Genomic DNA, 17445 nt, shown 5'->3' with positions numbered 1-17445 from the left:
GATAAATCTAAGGAGGGAATTAATAAATATCAATCAATAGATTACTATTACATGAGGGCCTGATAACAAAACAGCTGGTAGAAGAAAAGGGAAAAGAAATCTGGTTTTCTGCAAGAGACACTTCAATGATGCAAATAAATTGACCATATTTTCAAAAATTCTCTACACTGAAAGAAAAAAAAAAAAAAAACAAAACACATAAGTCCTATTGAGGCTGTGTCAGATCATAATGATGTAGTGAAAACCCCTGCTCTTCTACAGACTGCTGCAGACACTATGATTTTGATAACACAAAACAGACCTAAATCCAAGCTGGCTATGCAGCAACTCCAAATACACCATGCAGGAATCTTGGCTTGCACAAATACATGGTGCTTCATGTATCTTGGCTGCCTCCACTCAGAGCCATCTGCTAAGCAGGCAGAAAGCCTTATTGAAGCTCAGTGTGCCAGTGTCACAGGAGCTCCACTGCCAAGCTAACTTTAGGTAGCAGTCTTCATGGCCTGCCTAAGTGCCATCTTTTCAACATAAAACAGTTCTTTTGTCTACACTATTCAAGATACTGCAATGACTAGATTTAAGATATGCATTCTACTAGATGTTATACATATTTCTGTATATGTATTCTAGTGTAAATGAAGTGTGTACCTGATGAACATGCATATTTTTATTGGCAAAAAAAGTTTACATTTAATGTCACTACTGCAACTAAGAAAATCTACATTAAAATATCATACTGAATATTAGTATATATGCCAGGAATTACAAAATTGCCTAGTCTTTTTGTCTTCTGCTCTTTGAAAAAAAGATCCTTGAGGAAAACAGATGCATCTGCTCTTGAGGTACAAGAATCTGAAAATCACACCATGAACAAATGATACAGATAGAATATTGGAACCTTCTTTCAACTGCTGCCAGAATTCTGCCTTCCTGAAAATTTTATTTGTGGCCTATTGTTAGTAAAATCCAAGTACAATATACAACAGTATCTCTATTCACATATTTTTAACTATATCTGTGATATATTATGAAGTAAGGTAAATATAGATTGAATTTTAATGAGAAATTACTCTCTGCTTTTATGAGCATAGTATTTGGATTATACAGTTCATATATTTTTGTCAGCTACCTCTTATTCAACAAAATGCTCAAGATTATTAAAAAAAAAAAAAATGAAAAAAAAAAACCAAACAACAAACCACCTAGTAAAATATCTGCATTCAGCTAAGAAGAATGCCTTTTTCATCATCTCCATTACATCAAAGACTATATTCTCTTTCTTCTCCATAGATTTATATCGTTTCATTAAAATGTACTTACTAGAAAAATAAATAGATAACTTCTCTTTTTCTTGTAATTGTCTGTATTGAATGTAAATAAAATTATGGAATGCCACTGCAGAAAAAAAAAAAAAAAAAAAAAAAAAAAAAAAAAAAAAAATCTCACATATTCACTGCTATTTAAAGTTTCTGGATTTTTAAAGTCCTTTAACAAGATTTCAGATTCACAATTGTGCTGTCTTCTGATTCTTTAAATATTAAAAATTTAAAGGAAAAAATATTTTCTTTTATTATATTTTATAATATGATTAAGGCATTAAAGGGAATAATAATATTTTCAGTATTACTCCATAGCTTGTATTGTTTCCTGTATTATAGTTACTAATAGAATCATAGAATGGCTTGGGTTGGAAGGGACCTTAAAGATTATCTAGTTCCATCCCCCTACTGTGGACAGGATTATCATCCACAATATCAATCTGCTCAGGGATGCACGCAATCTGGCTTTGAATGCTTCCAGAGCTGGGGGATCCACAACTTCTCTGGGCAGCTTGTTCCTGTGCCACACCGCCCTCCAAGTGAAAAATTTTCCCTGACATCTAATTTAAATCTCATCTCTTTTAATTTGAAACCATCCCCTCTTGTCTTATCACTATCTAGCCATAAAAAAAATATTGATTTCCTTCCTACTTACAAGTTTCTTTCAGGTACTGGAAGGTTTCTTCTCTGAGCCCTCACTTCTCCAAGCTGAACAACTCCATCTCCCTCAGTCTTTTTCTTTTATAGAAGAGGTGCTCCAGCCCTCTGAAAATCTTCATGACCTCCTCTGGACCCATTCCAACAGCACCACATCTTTCCTGTGTTGAGGGCGCAGACCTGGATGCAGTTTTCCAGACAGGGCCTCATGAGAGCAGAGTAGAGAGGGGCAATCACCTTCCACTCCCTGCTGGCCACCCCTCTTCTGATGCAGCTCAGGATACAGTAGGCCTTCCAGGCTGCAAGAGCACACTGATAGATCACATCCAGATTCTGTCCATCAGGACCTCCAAGTCCTACTCCACAGTACTGCTCTCCATGAGTTCTTCTGCCAGTCTGAACACACATCTGGGATTGCCCCAACCCAAGTGCACTTGCGCTTGACCTTATGGACTCTTAAAAAGTTCACACACTCACTTCTCAAGCCTGTTCAGGTCTCCGGATGAAATCCTTTCCTTACGTCATATCAATTACACTACTCTGCTTCATGTCATCAGCAAACTTGCTAAAGGTGCGCTCAACCCCACTGTCTGTGTCACTGACAAATACATTAAAGACCGCTGGTCCCAAGGTGAATCCCTACATGACAAAACAACGCACCAACACAAACTATCTCTGACATAAAACTTCTTTGGGTAGCTTAGATTACCAGTATGTATTGAAACTTTCCACTGAAGAGAATATTTGCATTACTTTTCAGCTGAACATATGGAGTAATCATTTTTACTGCAATATCTCCTTGCGGAATCATAAGGAGGGGCACAATCAGAAACAGAACACTAAACATTGTCTTAAAATACTTAATCCCCTGTAAAGCACAAAAAGTATAAATATCCATATCTAGGCACACCAAGAGGTTTCACATGTTGAGTCATATGCATCATCAATAAAATTCTAAAATCTCTGTGATTATGATTACAATAATTAAGTTTGCAGATTTGCTTTTTCACCTTTCTGGCAAGCAAAATATGGACTTCTAAACAGAATAATTTTATAATGCAAACAAGATAACAGGATTATTTTATTTTGAAATTATTTTAAATCTCAGTCTTGTCATATTTATAGATATTGATTTTCTTTAATTTTATATATATATATATATATTCTTTTTAGTAAGCTCTGTGATTGTAGCCTTGTGCAGTTAAGTATTTCTTTTTCTCATCTCTACTTGTTTTGAAGAGTAAAAATTTTCTTTTCAAGGTTCCAACATTTGCATGCAATAAGTAACAGTAAGGCTTAATTATTTATTAAATTTTATTCAATTTCTGTTTAAGTTTTGAAAATGTAAATTAAAAACACCTGTTGGTGTAGATAATGAAATCACACAATCAGAAAAGAAATCAGAAAGTTATTAGAATCATAGAATCATAGAATCATAGAATTATCCAGGTTGGAAAAGACCTTGAAGATCATCAAGTCCAACCGCAGCCTAACCAGTACCCCATCTCTAAAAAAAAAAAAAAAAAAAAAAAAAAAAACAACCACAACCTCTGCTAAATCATATCCCTGAGTACCACATCCAAACGGCTCTTAAACACATCCAGGGATGGCGATTCAACCACCTCCCTGGGGAGCCTATTCCAGTACCTAACCACCCTTTCTGTAAAGAAGTTCTTCCTAATATCCAACCTAAACATGCCCTGGCGCAACTTGAGGCCATTTCCCCTCGTCCTGTCACTTGTCACTAGTGAGAAGAGACCTGCCCCACTCTCACTGTAAGAACCTTTCAGGTACTGGAAGACGGCAATAAGGTCTCCCCTCAGCCTCCTCTTCCTCAGGCTAAACAGCCCCAGCTTCCTTAGCCTCTCCTCATAGGGCTGATTCTCCAAGCCCTTAACGAGCCTCGTTGCCCTTCTCTGGACCTGCTCCAGTACCTCCATATCTTTCTTGTGCTGAGGTGCCCAAAACTGGACACAGTACTCGAGGTGAGGCCTCACCAATGCCGAGTACAGGGGCAGGATGACTTCCTTAGTCCTGCTCAGCACACCGTTCTTGATACAAGCCAGGATGCCGTTGGCCTTCTTGGCCACCCGGGCACACTGTCGGCTCATGTTCAGCCGTGCATCAATCAGTACCCCCAGGTCTATTTCCTCCACACAGTCCTCCAGCCACTCCGCCCCAAGCCTATAGCACTGCCTGGGGTTGTTGTGGCCGAAGTGCAGGACTCGGCATTTGGCCTTGTTAAACCTCATTCCATTGGCTTCAGCCCAGCTCTCCAGCCTGTCCAGATCCCTCTGTAGGGCCTCGCTACCCCCAGGCAGATCCACACTCCCAGCCAATTTAGTGTCATCTGCGAACTTACTGAGAGCGCACTCAATGCCCCCATCGAGGTCATCAATAAAGATGTTGAAGAGGACAGGCCCCAGCACCGACCCCTGGGGAACACCACTTGTGACCGGTCGCCAGCTGGATTTAACTCCATTTACCACCACTCTCTGAGCCCGGCCCTCCAGCCAGCTCCTTACCCAGCCGAGAGTGTACCCATCCAAGCCACGGGCTGCCAGCTTCTGCAGGAGTATACCATGGGAGACAGTGTCAAAGGCTTTGCTGAAGTCCAGGTAGACCACATTAACAGCCTTTCCCTCATCCAGCAGATGGGTCACTAGATCATAGAAGGAGATCAGGTTGGTCAAACAGGACCTGCCCTTCATGAACCCATGCTGGCTATGTTGAAACATACAAATTAATCTATGCATTATGTTTAAATCATTAATATTCATGACTGACCATTTGCATGTGGTCTGAATATAACAATATAAGATGTTGGTAAAAGCAAATGGGGATAGAACTTCCACAAGAGTTTCTATAGCCTCATAACAAAACCCCAAACATAACAGCATTTTTTTTTGTGTGTGTGTGTTTGTTGTATTTGAAATTAAGTCTAAAATGCTTGGTGTCCTATCTTACAAAATATTGATCAGGTTTGTATCACATCAGAAACTCACAGTGAAACAACTTTTGTGAGTTTATTTGAAATTTTATTTTAAAATCACAAACATACAAGGATTGACTAAGTAGTTATAACTACCTAATATTTCGTTAGCTTCTGGAAGTCACTCAGAACTAATCACATTCTTTCCTTTGTACCCATACCTATGGGTAAGATCATTGGCCCTGGCTCTGATTGTCTGTCCCCAACCAAAAAAACAGCTTTACAGCTCTGCTAGAATAATTTCTGCCTCTGTATATTTCTGCCTCTGTATATGCTCCAGGCAGTACCAGATATTACTTCAAATCCTGCTCCCTGACTGTTTAAACTAGATTGACTTTTATTTATTTAGTTACTTACTTACTTGTTAGCTGATAAGCTGGTATATAAACCATGCTTTTGCCTGTGGGGTTGCTGAAAAACTAAATTCAGGCAGCAGGAAGGTAAGCAATGGCAAAGGCAACAAGAGTGAAAACAGAAGCATCTTCAAAGAGCACAAGCATATGTCAGATAAACTGCTGGAGGCTTTGGTTAAAGGCAAAAAGCACTAAGGCAGAGATTCAGGGGAGCAACAGCAGCAGCCTGTTGGTAGGATGCAACCTGGCTAACCAGCAAACATTTATTCTAGAGTTTAGCTGTACAGACTAGCTAAGGAAGTAGTTAAGCAGAAGGCCATCTGTGAGAGCACTTATTTGTTGACTAGAGGCACTAGGAGATGGACGGGAAAAAGATGACGCTGCTTCTGGAATCAGGATATATTGCACTGGAAATTAAAAATAATAATAATAACAATGGGAAAAAAGACTTGGGGTCTCCTATGGTATTTCTAATGTGATTCATTTCTCACTCAAACTAAAATATTTGCAGATTTTTTTATCTTCTTTTAGCAAATCTTCTTTCACAACTAATTTTGGTCTATTCTTTTTATTATTTAAAACTGAAAAAAAATTGATCACATATTAGATATGGATGGCATAGGACCTTGATCTGGAAAGTTATATATTTTATGCATATTATTCAGTAAACAACAAAATCTTTCTGCTTCAGAAATACATACAGATATCTGTAACCTGTAAGTAAAATATCTTTGCACAGAGGCATTGTGACATATCAGCACAAAAATAAGGTATTTTCCAATAAATGTGTCAGTAAATGCTGGGTCAGTTGTTCCAGTAAACTAAAATCTGTATGATTTCTGTGCTTCTGGTAAATACTGACAAGCAGTATTCATTTAAAGCATTATGTGCTTAAGCAGCCTATCCATTAGCATGTACTGCAGATGACTTCAGTGCTCACTGTTCTAAATGGTGTTGTAGAAGGCTGTAACTTTTTTTTACCTAGGCAAGGCCATATAAGCTGAATAAAAAATGTGATGCTCAGGGCCAGTCAGTCCCTGTGGGCAAACTAGTTGCAACTCTGGATCTAATTATCTCTAATTTCCTATGGATTTCTGTCATGTGGCTGCTGGCTTTGGTGTCTCAGAAAGGCCTCTGCTATGAATGAAGCTTTTCCCCAGGTAATGTCTTTATGAAAGGGCAAGCCTCCCTCTGTTGTGGATTCTCTCTTTTCTGTTAATACTGTTTTCTTGTGTTGCAGTGTTTCCTCTACTAAGCTGTCCAATTTAACAAAATAAGAGTTATTTTCAAGACCTTAGTACTGCTGAAAAATGTTGAGTTTCTCCAGTGAGTTCAAAAGGCAGAGGAAAATTAGAAGGGTGGGGAAGGCAGAACATCCCAATCTGATAAAGATACAGAGTGATCACGTTGTCCTTGTACTTAGAGAAACAGTAGCTATACACACACAGAATGAGAACTTACCCTCAAAAAAATCACACAGTGCTTAAAATTTATGTTTGCAGTGATACTTGGACACAATTTTTGCTAAAAAGTATTTAAAGGTTGGGGGGAAAAAAAGAAAGGGAAGGGAAAGGAAGGGAAGGGAAGGGAAGGGAAGGGAAGGGAAGGGAAGGGAAGGGAAGGGAAGGGAAGGGAAGGGAAGGGAAGGGAAGGGAAGGGAAGGGAAGGGAAGAAAAGAAAAGAAAAGAAAAGAAAAGAAAAGAAAAGAAAAGAAAAGAAAAGAAAAGAAAAGAAAAGAAAAGAAAAGAAAAGAAAAGAAAAGAAAAGAAAAGAAAAGAAAAGAAAAGAAAAGAAAAGAAAAGAAAAGAAAAGAAAAGAAAAGAAAAGAAAAGAAAAGAAAAGAAAAGAAAAGAAAAGAAAAGAAAAGAAAAGAAAAGAAAAGAAAAGAAAATGCATATTGGAAAAGAATGAACAAACAAACTTATATATTGACTGTTTAAATACTAATCTGAGATATGTTATTAGGTTATCTCTCAAAGCCTAAATACTACGTTGCACACTACCTGCCAATCTGTCAGCTTGCAGCGTCCCCACCTAATCAGAGTTCTCTGCAAGCATCAGACACTGTTATCCACTTGTCATAGCTGCATGTCCCAGACTCAGCCCTAGAGCACTGAATGCACAAGATAAAACTGAGGGAAATGCTCTGCTCAGTTGGGAGAAAATAAATTGAAGGAGAAACAATATTGTCTTCAATAACAAACTAATAGGAGAATGCAGAAAAAACAGAGCCAAATTTTTCTTAGTCATAGACAATTATAGGTCAAGAGACAAAAGCCTCAAACTGAAACACAGAAAATGTGATTAGATATTTGGAAAAGAATTCTTATGTGAGATTAGTCAAATACTGGATAGGGTGTCCAAAGACATTATAGGTGTTTAATACTCAAATGGACACATCCCTGAGCTACCCACTGAAACGTGTGGTGTGGAACAGGGTGTCATCCAGGGGTCCCTCCTGCCCTCTGTCATTCATGACTGCTTTCACTCATGTGCAAGCAGTCAGAATACACCAGAATATTGTCCTTTCCCACAAGATTCCCTCTGAAATCTCTGATTTATTTTCTACAGAGGCACAGTGCTGGATAGATGTAAAAAACAAACAAACAAACAAACAAAAACAAAAAACCCAAACGTAACCAAGTATTACTGACTTCTTCCCCTTATGCTTGCAAAAGTCTCCAGATACCTTTCACTTACTGAGTAGGGGTGTTACTTTCTCCTGCATAATTGAAAAGGAAAAACATATCCATGACATGTTATCACTGCTGCATGATAATGCTACCAACTTAGAATAAAGAGGAAGAATTTTAATTTATTCTGGATGTCATCCCTAGTGGTAATTCTCAAGATTAAAGAGTAATCATCTTTTAAGTATTTCAGTAAAAAGAAATTCCTGACTGTATTGTCACTATTTAATCGACAGTAACTGCAGAATTTTAAATCAAGACTGATCTCCTTCTACTGAAGAAGATACATGTTACCCTGAAAGTAACACTTCCTATTTATTTCCATGGAAACCACTGCAAATACAAAGAGCACAATAACACTATTTATTAGAGCAAATTCTCAGCTACAAAATAGAATTTTTCTACTTAGTCACCACCATTACTTAAGCCTTTCTGACAGCAATGAACAAGAGCATGCATGCCATGCTCATTACATATTAACACCAGGAGACATGACCCTTTGTTGCTATCACTGCTGTTGAAATACTCCACCCACTGCCTCACTGTGCTTGCATCCACTCTTTGGTCTCCATAAGTGTTCATCAAGCATTGATGAATGTCAGTGAGTGCAGTTTTTTCTGCAGAGGAATTCAGTGACACACTGTTTCTTCATATGCCTTTCTATGTCAGACGCCATTTTGTCAGATTGCCCCTCTGCTGCCATCTGTCACATGGCAATGGAATTTAACGGAATATTGGTGGGAAAGTCAGCTTCTAATTCCATACCACCAACATCCTCCTCTGACATTGTGGGTCAACATAATAAAATAGGAGGATTTACTATCAGAGCAGACCTTGCAGTAATGTCTGAAATATTTTTCAATAAAACCAACACAGTATCTATGCTTCTGTGCTTCTAATCAGCTCCCCTACTCTTTCCAATTCGATCAGATAATCTTGATTTAAAAAACAAACAAACAAACAAACAAACAAAAGATGTTAGTTTTTATATCCAATATGTAATATTTTACTTATATAGGAAATCCTAAATAATAGTATAATATTTGCTGTCATTATATTTTTGGAGTAGTACCTTTCGATTTGAAGATTTTTCCACCATGACTTCATTTTTCATTTTACAGTTTAGTTTGTATGTATCTGACTGTTGTCTAAAATTTGTATCCTATTGCTCAGATCAGTTTTACTTAAATGACATAATGGACTTTGTTCCAAATCTGTTTTATGAAGCATAGTGGAAACTGTTTTATTAGAAATTGTATTCAGAAGAGTATAGCAGGAATACATTATTTACATGACTTCTGGACTGGAGTGCCCTCTTTCTTCATGTCTGAAGTGAAAATGAACAACAGCATATGTAAGAAGTTCTGTTTTCAAAACTGTTCTAGTGATCAAGTAAAACCACATTCTCTTTTATCCCATCCCAGGCAAGTAGAAGTGGTACAATTGCAGTTCCAAAAATCCAACAGGGGAAATTGTTTTACCTGTAAATAGGAACAGTACCTCTGAGATTCACTAATCTATCACAACTATTTGGTATTTTTCATGATTTTGTAAGAAAGCAAAAACTTCAAGTCCTTTATCAGAGATCAAAGTCTTTTTCTAGAGAGAATTCTCTTTTTTATTTTTATACCCATCATATAGTATATGTGTCCTACTTTACATTTAAATTTCTTGAGATCTTACCAAACCATCTAAGTGTATTAATTAAACACTACAAGTGGTAGTCTTTGAAGTTAATACCTTAACTACTTAAAAAGTACTATTTATTTTAGAAGGATGGGGTTAACAGCCACAGATGCCTGCAATATATATATTCGGATATATTTATATTGAAAAAGAGAACACTTAGATTGGGATTTTATTTCTTTGTTTATGACCTGATTTTTATGTTAACACACTCTCATTTTTCTGTCTTTTCTTATATTTTGTTATTTTGAGGGGTTGTGGACTTCTTATGATGGAAAAGGGTCTAAACCAAAGAATGTAATGCTTCTCTCTGAGTGAGGCATGCTAATCCTAAACAGTCATCATCTTTAACTTCATTTTCCTTTCAATTAAAAGTACATCAGCAAACCCAAAGGTAATATAACCTAGTAGTCATTTTACTGTAAAAGTCATAGGAAAGAAAGGAATCTAAAAAAGTGGACACAACAGCTCAGGCAGAACATAACTAGACAATCAATAATTTGCTTACCTTATACAAATCTAGGCAAGCTAACTTTTCATTACACACTACAGCACTTTGAATATGTACTCAAAATGAGAAGGTGGATACTAACTGATATGTTTTGCTCAGCAAGTAACAAATGAAACCCTTCACTCCTCCTTTTAGTAGCTGGAGAGTATTCTGTGTTTTAAGAATAAGACAGTTCCAAGGCTGAGGTTCTGCACAGGTTATTTATAATATATTGAAGGTCTGTAAGACTTTGCTAATCTAGCCGAGGGCCTTACATAGGAACTTGTACCTGCTTTGAAATCAGGACTAATACTTAAAATCTATTCCATATATAGCAATGCACCTATTGCAAACAAAACTAGCCTTTTGGAGAATACTATCAGCAAATTGCCTCTTTATTGAAACTGAAATTACTCAAACTCATAAGCATTCCCTCAAACTGTGCAAGTTTTTCCAACTTTCAAAAGCTTAAGAGAATTCTCAAGATAACGCATGAATGAAGGAGTACATAAAAAAAAACCAAAAAAAAAAACAAAAAAAAAACACCCTGCCATATTCATTGTTTCAAAACACTAACCACGACTTTTAGTTTAATCTGTCATTTATTGTAATAAATGCATCTCCTGGAAGTCTTCTTGCCACTTTCACTTGTAACTTAATCTTTATGCATCTCTCCTGATAATGCAGCCAGCTTTAAGTGGTTGTAGAATTAATGCGTCCAAAAATGAGGGTATTGAGATGCTCTGGAGTACTTATCTATGGTTTGTTTTGTTTGTTTGTTTGTTTTCCATCTATATATTGTATTATAAAATCTGCCTCTGAACACTGCTTTCTTCATTATCTTATAGAAAGTCTGGATAAGAAATAAAAGCAGATCAAGACTTCTAGATAGATATAATAACTTACATTAAACCAGAAGATAGAGATGGGGAAAATACAATAAAAAATAAAAACTGTAACAAGCTTTTAGGAACACTATTTCTTCCTCGGGGCTAGAATAGTTATATTTCAAACTTAAGCATCTGAGAAATGTATTCTTTAGATTATCTCTAAAAGTGAACACACTTGATATACCCATGAATTTTAGAAAGGGTGTAGGGGAAGAACAGAAGAGTGAAAGAAGATAGAGACATGACAAGGTCATTAATCTCTTAGGGGAAAGACAGCAATTGTTTATAAAATGTGAAACATAAGGAGATTAATGGGTCTGGAATTGGATGAGGAATATGACAGTACATTACAGAACCAATATTTTTACTGAGATTGTGGGTTTTAGTATTCGGTAGAGTTATGGATTTTAATTCCAAAGTTTATTTTTATAAGGAGTTTTGGTTCCCCTGAGAATCAGGGCTGAGAGATCAGAAATTGAACAATTGTCTTCAGAGAAATTCTCCTCTATGGAAGTTCAGTGGGTTTTATTCTTTACTGATTGTCTGTCAGGATTCATTCTCGTTGATAGCAATGGCTTAAGGCTTAGTTTTACTCTGAGATTACTTGGTTCACAAAATGAAAGATATTAGATTCTTTGATATATAGGTATAAAAATGTGATGGTTCTGTTATAAATGGCACTTACTTGTGTTTTCACAGTGGAAAGTTTATGTTTCTTATAGAAGAATGTCCTGGGTCATTTCAGTGTACTCAAGATTTCAAAGATTCACTTCCAGTTGTGAATGAGGCCTGGAAACTATTTGGAATTGATGCTGGAAGTTGCACAGAAAGGGATTTATGCACACCAATCAGTATTTTATAAAGCTACTTTACAAAGAAATATTTTATATGTCTTTCTACAAAGTTATATAATTTCAAAATACACAAGACCACTGCAACTAATCTCAATAGAGTGTAAAAAATGGAGGAAGGTTTCATTTTGTGTAAGATTATCTGTAATGTCAATAATGTAGTTTTCACTCTACTGAAGAAACTTAAAATGAGGATTATTCTTGGAATGGAAGCTGGGAATATTTTAAACATGAGTTATGTAAATATTTGATTCAAATGACCAAATACATACTTTGAAACAGTGACTCAGTCACTGATTATTATCAGCAGTAGATTTTGCAATTCAAACTTTACCAAAACTTACCTTATTATTTAGCAGCTTTTCCAAATCCTGATCTCTGTAAAGGAAGTACCAGTTGATTGAAGATATATATATATATATATATATATATATATATATTATTATTATTATTCTAAGATTAATATCCCTTCCAACTTAAACTAACCTATGATTCTATGATTCTATTATTCCACTCAAAATTTATTTTAAAGGTTTATGTTTATTTTGGTCAAATCTGAATTGTGTTTGTTTGCACTGTGAAAATTATCTTCATATTTTTAAAACTCAATCTCCTGAATTTTATATTCAGCAAGACAATGAAAGACACTGAGGCCCTGGAGCATGTTCAAAGAAGGGTAACAAAGCTGGTGGGGGATCTGGAGCAAAGGCCTTTTGAGGAGCTAAGGGAGCTGGGATTGTTCAGTCTGGAGATAGGGAGGCTCAAGCGAGTCCTTATTGCTCTCTATAATTACATGAAGGGAGGTTGTTGTAAGCTGGGGTGGGTCTCTTCTCCCTTGTAACTCATGATAAGACTAGAGGGAATGTCTTCCAGCTGTGCCAAGGGAGGTTCAGGCCGGACATTAGGAAATATTACTTCTCCAAAAGGATGGTCTGGCAGTGGAATACACTGCCCAGAGAGCTGGTGGAGTCACTGACCATGGAGTTGTTCAAGGAATATTTGGATGTTGTGTTGAGGGACACAGTCTAGTGAGAACTGTTGGTGATGGGTGGATGGTTAGACTGGAAGATCTTGTAGGTCTTTTCCAACTTTGATTATTGTTGGGGAGTAAGATCAACTGTGGGATGGACCTGAGTAAAGAACTGCTAAGATAACAACAGCCAAAGCAGCTGAAGCAGAACCATGGAACAGGGATATGAAGAAGCGTTTTGCCAGATGCCCCATGATGACATGTTTTATGCAAGGGAGGATTCTGGATGTGGGAAGGGTTGTGTGTGCATGGGGTTGCGTAGCAGGTATACAGGATGTGCATGTATGGAAACCATGCTGGTATATAAGGCTTGTGACGCTGCAGTAAATTGAGAAAAGACTGCATGGCATGCATGACTGTGTCTCTCTCTGGATGGGGTCCATTATAGATGGGGTCCAGCCCAGGGTCAGTTGTCGGTAACAACGGTTATTCTGTGATTCTGTAATTGACTAAATATGGTATTGGAATGCAAGATATCACAGTACAATGAAATACAATATAATTAAAACAATATAATTAAAAATGAAGCTAATAATTCAAATGTAATGAGAAAGAATGTGAGACGTGCATTCAGGATGAGCAGCAGGGAAGAGAGACATCTTATGACTTTGCCAGGTGTTTGATCTCTCTAAAAACAACATCCTTTTGGGAATGTAGTTCTTCTCTTACAGGACAGGTACGTGGAACTGGAGCATTAAGTCTTTAACTCTCGGTGCTCTACATGAAGTTATGATGTGTTATACCAATAGCAAAAATCACGACACTCCTCTAACTGGCGTATGAGCAAATTCATTCCTTATTTTTGAGGTGATGGGATGAAGTCAGCATATGGAGTAGGAATACAGTTAAGGCACGGATAATAATGCATTAGACTGATGAAACTCCTTTTAGAGGTACTGAAGGCCTTATGTTTACTTCCAGAATTGGTTAATATCTAAACTAAATAACAGTCACTCTTTGGGAAAAAAAAAAAAAAAAAAAAAAAAAAAAAGTTTCAATATGAATCCAAGGAAAAATGTATTTGCCATCTTTTTGTGTTACAGCTGCTAAATCCACAATTTTGTAGACAGTACAATGTATGCTGTGAAATGGTAAAGATCTGCAAAATTTATAAATACATTGATATGATCAATACATTTCCCATTTCCCATGTGAACTAACATAACTTTCCCATGTGAAAGACTCTAACAAGTAATATGCCTCAAGAGCTATTGTTCTATTATGTTTGTTTGTTTTTTTTTTGTTTGTTTGTTTTGGTTTGGTTTTTGTTTTTTTTTTAATTACTAAATTATAGAGGATGATCAAGATTCTATATGCTGTTTTAATACAACTTTATCACTTTTTCTGTACATCCTCTCTTGTTCATTTGCTGTGCACTGATTTATGGATTAATCGATATTTTTAAATTGAGGCCTAAATGACTTTATAAGTAACAGAGAACATAAGTATACAAAATGGGCTGCAAGGAATGCTGAAGAATGTTCTTAATGAAGTGGACATCAAGTTATTTCTAACTAAAATAAATAAATGAAGTAAAATGTTCACACACACCCCAAATCAAATGTGCAGGACATAAGGTTGACTCAGTGTTAATTATCTCACTATTTTAGAGCCCAAAAGCTAAACATAATGAGATGAAACCAAGTATGTAAGAATTTAGAATGCATGTCATTTAAAAAAAAATGTTACTATGGTTGAATTATTTTCAAGGTCATTAGATTAGGTGACATTCATAACTCTTTCATAGGCCAAGTCATGCAACAGGAATGACACAAATCCATTCTCTAAAACCAATAGATTTTCTTTACCTCTCCTCTCTGCCATAGCTGAGAATCTGCTAGCAAAAGAAACCGAAGTACCTATAACTTTAATACTACTACTACTACTACTAATAATAATAATAATAATAATAATAAAATGAAATCATTGACCACACATAATGCTATTTTTCCCTACAATCATTCTTTTTAAAGTAGAATAAGAAGACTGTCAAGATTCTATGCTGCAAAAGCTCTGCTGAGCATTAAAGCAGATCATGAGATTTCCAATATGTAAAAATACATTGTCAGGTAAATATTTATTGTCAATTAAATGCTTTCTTACAAATTCAATTCAAATTCCAAAAAGTTTGTCTAAATTCTTTATCTTAAAAGTAACTTTCATCAGGGTTTTTTCGCTATTTTTAAGTGATGACTGAAGCTTAATCTCAGATGATATATTCTTGTCATCAGAGAATAAAATAATCACATTCAGAATGTTACACTGTGTGGAATAGAAAACTGAATTTCAAATCCTTAAAAACCTCTTTAAAAATACCTGAGATAATCGTGTGCCATCTGAACTTATGCACTGTTTTCTAGTCAAGTTACTAAGGAATATAATATGAGTAACTATGAACATCTGACATTCACGATTTTCATAAACAGAAATGGTGGTATGGAAGTAGAAGATGAACCTTCCTACCAATATTCTGTCCCATTTTGTTGTTGTACAACAGATAGCAGCAGAAAGGCAGTCTGACAGAATGGCATCTATTACTGAACCACAAATGATACAAATATGCGTCACTGAATTCCTCCAAGCAGAAAAAATTGCACCTGTTGACAATCATTGATACTTGCTGAATGTTTGCTGTGAACCAATGTTGGATGTGAGCACACTGAGGCAATGAGTGGTGTAGTGGCGACAGTGGTGTTAAAGACAAGCCACATTCTAGATGGCCATACACAGCCGTCACACCCTGAAATGAAGAGTGTTTCAGTCAGCTCATCTGTGCAAACTGGCAAATTACAACCTGAGAACTGCATACAAAGCTGAATATCAGGTTCAGTGCCTTGGAAACAATAGAGACCACGTTGGAATATCACAAAATTTACACCTGATTGGTCCCAACAATGCTCACACTGGAACTGAAAGAAACAGAATACATTTTTTCAGGACCTACTGAGCCAATATGGAGTTGAAGACAACAGTTTCCTAGCTTGCATAATTACTGGTGATGAGACATGGTGTCACCATCACTGCAAGTCAGAGCCAAAATGGCCGTCCATGGAGTAGTGACATGTGAATTTCTTATCAAAGAAAAAGTTCAAGGGAAAGTCAAGGGGATTAAGAGATGTCCATTGTCTTTTGGGGCAGGAAAGGGGTGATCCTTCAGGACTTCCTGGAGCCTGGATAATTCATCAGCTCTGACTGCTATGTCACTTCACTGACTAAGCAAGCTGAAGGCTCAAACTTCCAGAGTCAGTCCAATGAAGAGGACAACCCTTCTCTTGCAACATGGTAACACCAGGCTCCATTGCAGCCTGATGACCAGGCCCCAATGCAGCACATTGCCAACCTTGGCTAGACTGTTCTATCACATCCACTGTATATTCTGGATTGGGTGAGTTCTGAATTTCATGTGTCTGGGATGATGAAAGATGAACTGAATGGACAGCATTTTCATACAGCAACATTGAAACTATGGGTTACCTCTACTAGTGTAGATTTTACAAATGCAACATGCAGGTTCTTCTTCATCACTGGTGAAGAAAGCATAGGTAATGATAGTGAGTATGTTAGAAAACAATGTTTTGAGATGGAATTTGCTCTATCAAATAGTGTTATTGTCCATTTTGTATCTGTAGTAGTTCTTGTGGAAATAAAAGGAGACATTACTTTTGGAGCAACTTATATACATTTTTTATTAAGACTGACTGGACAGTGTAGTGTAAGAAACCTGCTTTGAATATAGATACAAGTGAATCTATCCATCTAAAAACAAGATGCATAGGCTGGATTCATGGTGTAAGTAATATAAATGTGACTTTGAAAAGGTGACAGTGGAGAGTGTTCATAAATAATTTAACAGGACTTCAGTGAAATGTTCTGGGCAAGAGTGCTCATATTGGTAGGCAAACTAATACAGTCCTGGAACAATTGTAAACAATACAGTGAGAAGGAGGAGAAGGAGCTTATGTAAGTGATACATCTGATATGCACATATAGAAGATCTATCACCACTATTGATATTAAGACTTCTAAAGATGTTAAAATATTCAAGATTTAGAAAAGATAATTATTTGAGGTATGAATACTTGTGATGGGTTTTTTTGTTTTGTTTTGTTTTGTTTTGTTTTGTTTGTTTAATGACAGTTATTCACAAAAAAAAAAAATAATCAGTACATTAAATTTCTTCAGAATTGAAATCTGTAAATAATAATCTACTGGAGGTATTTCTGATACTAAGAATCTCTTCAGATTTTGCAAACAACTGCATAACAAGACCTACTGACAAAGAAGGTTCACCTATAAAAAATGCCCATGGTTGTATTTTGTCTTATTAACAGTGAAAACAGTTAATAACACTTTCTACCTGTTCTCCTCCTTGCTTAAAACACATCCATATCAAAGTTCTTGAAAGGATTATAAACTAACACCTAACCACTGGAGAACAAATGTAATCATAGAATCATGCCGTAGAATCACAGAATGGCCACTATTGA

The sequence above is a fragment of the Excalfactoria chinensis genome, chromosome 2, assembly GCF_039878825.1.
Source record: "Excalfactoria chinensis isolate bCotChi1 chromosome 2, bCotChi1.hap2, whole genome shotgun sequence".
Classification (NCBI taxonomy): Eukaryota; Metazoa; Chordata; class Aves; order Galliformes; family Phasianidae; genus Excalfactoria; species Excalfactoria chinensis.
The sequence above is the reverse complement of the archived record's forward strand: the minus strand, read 5'-3'. Positions refer to the sequence as shown.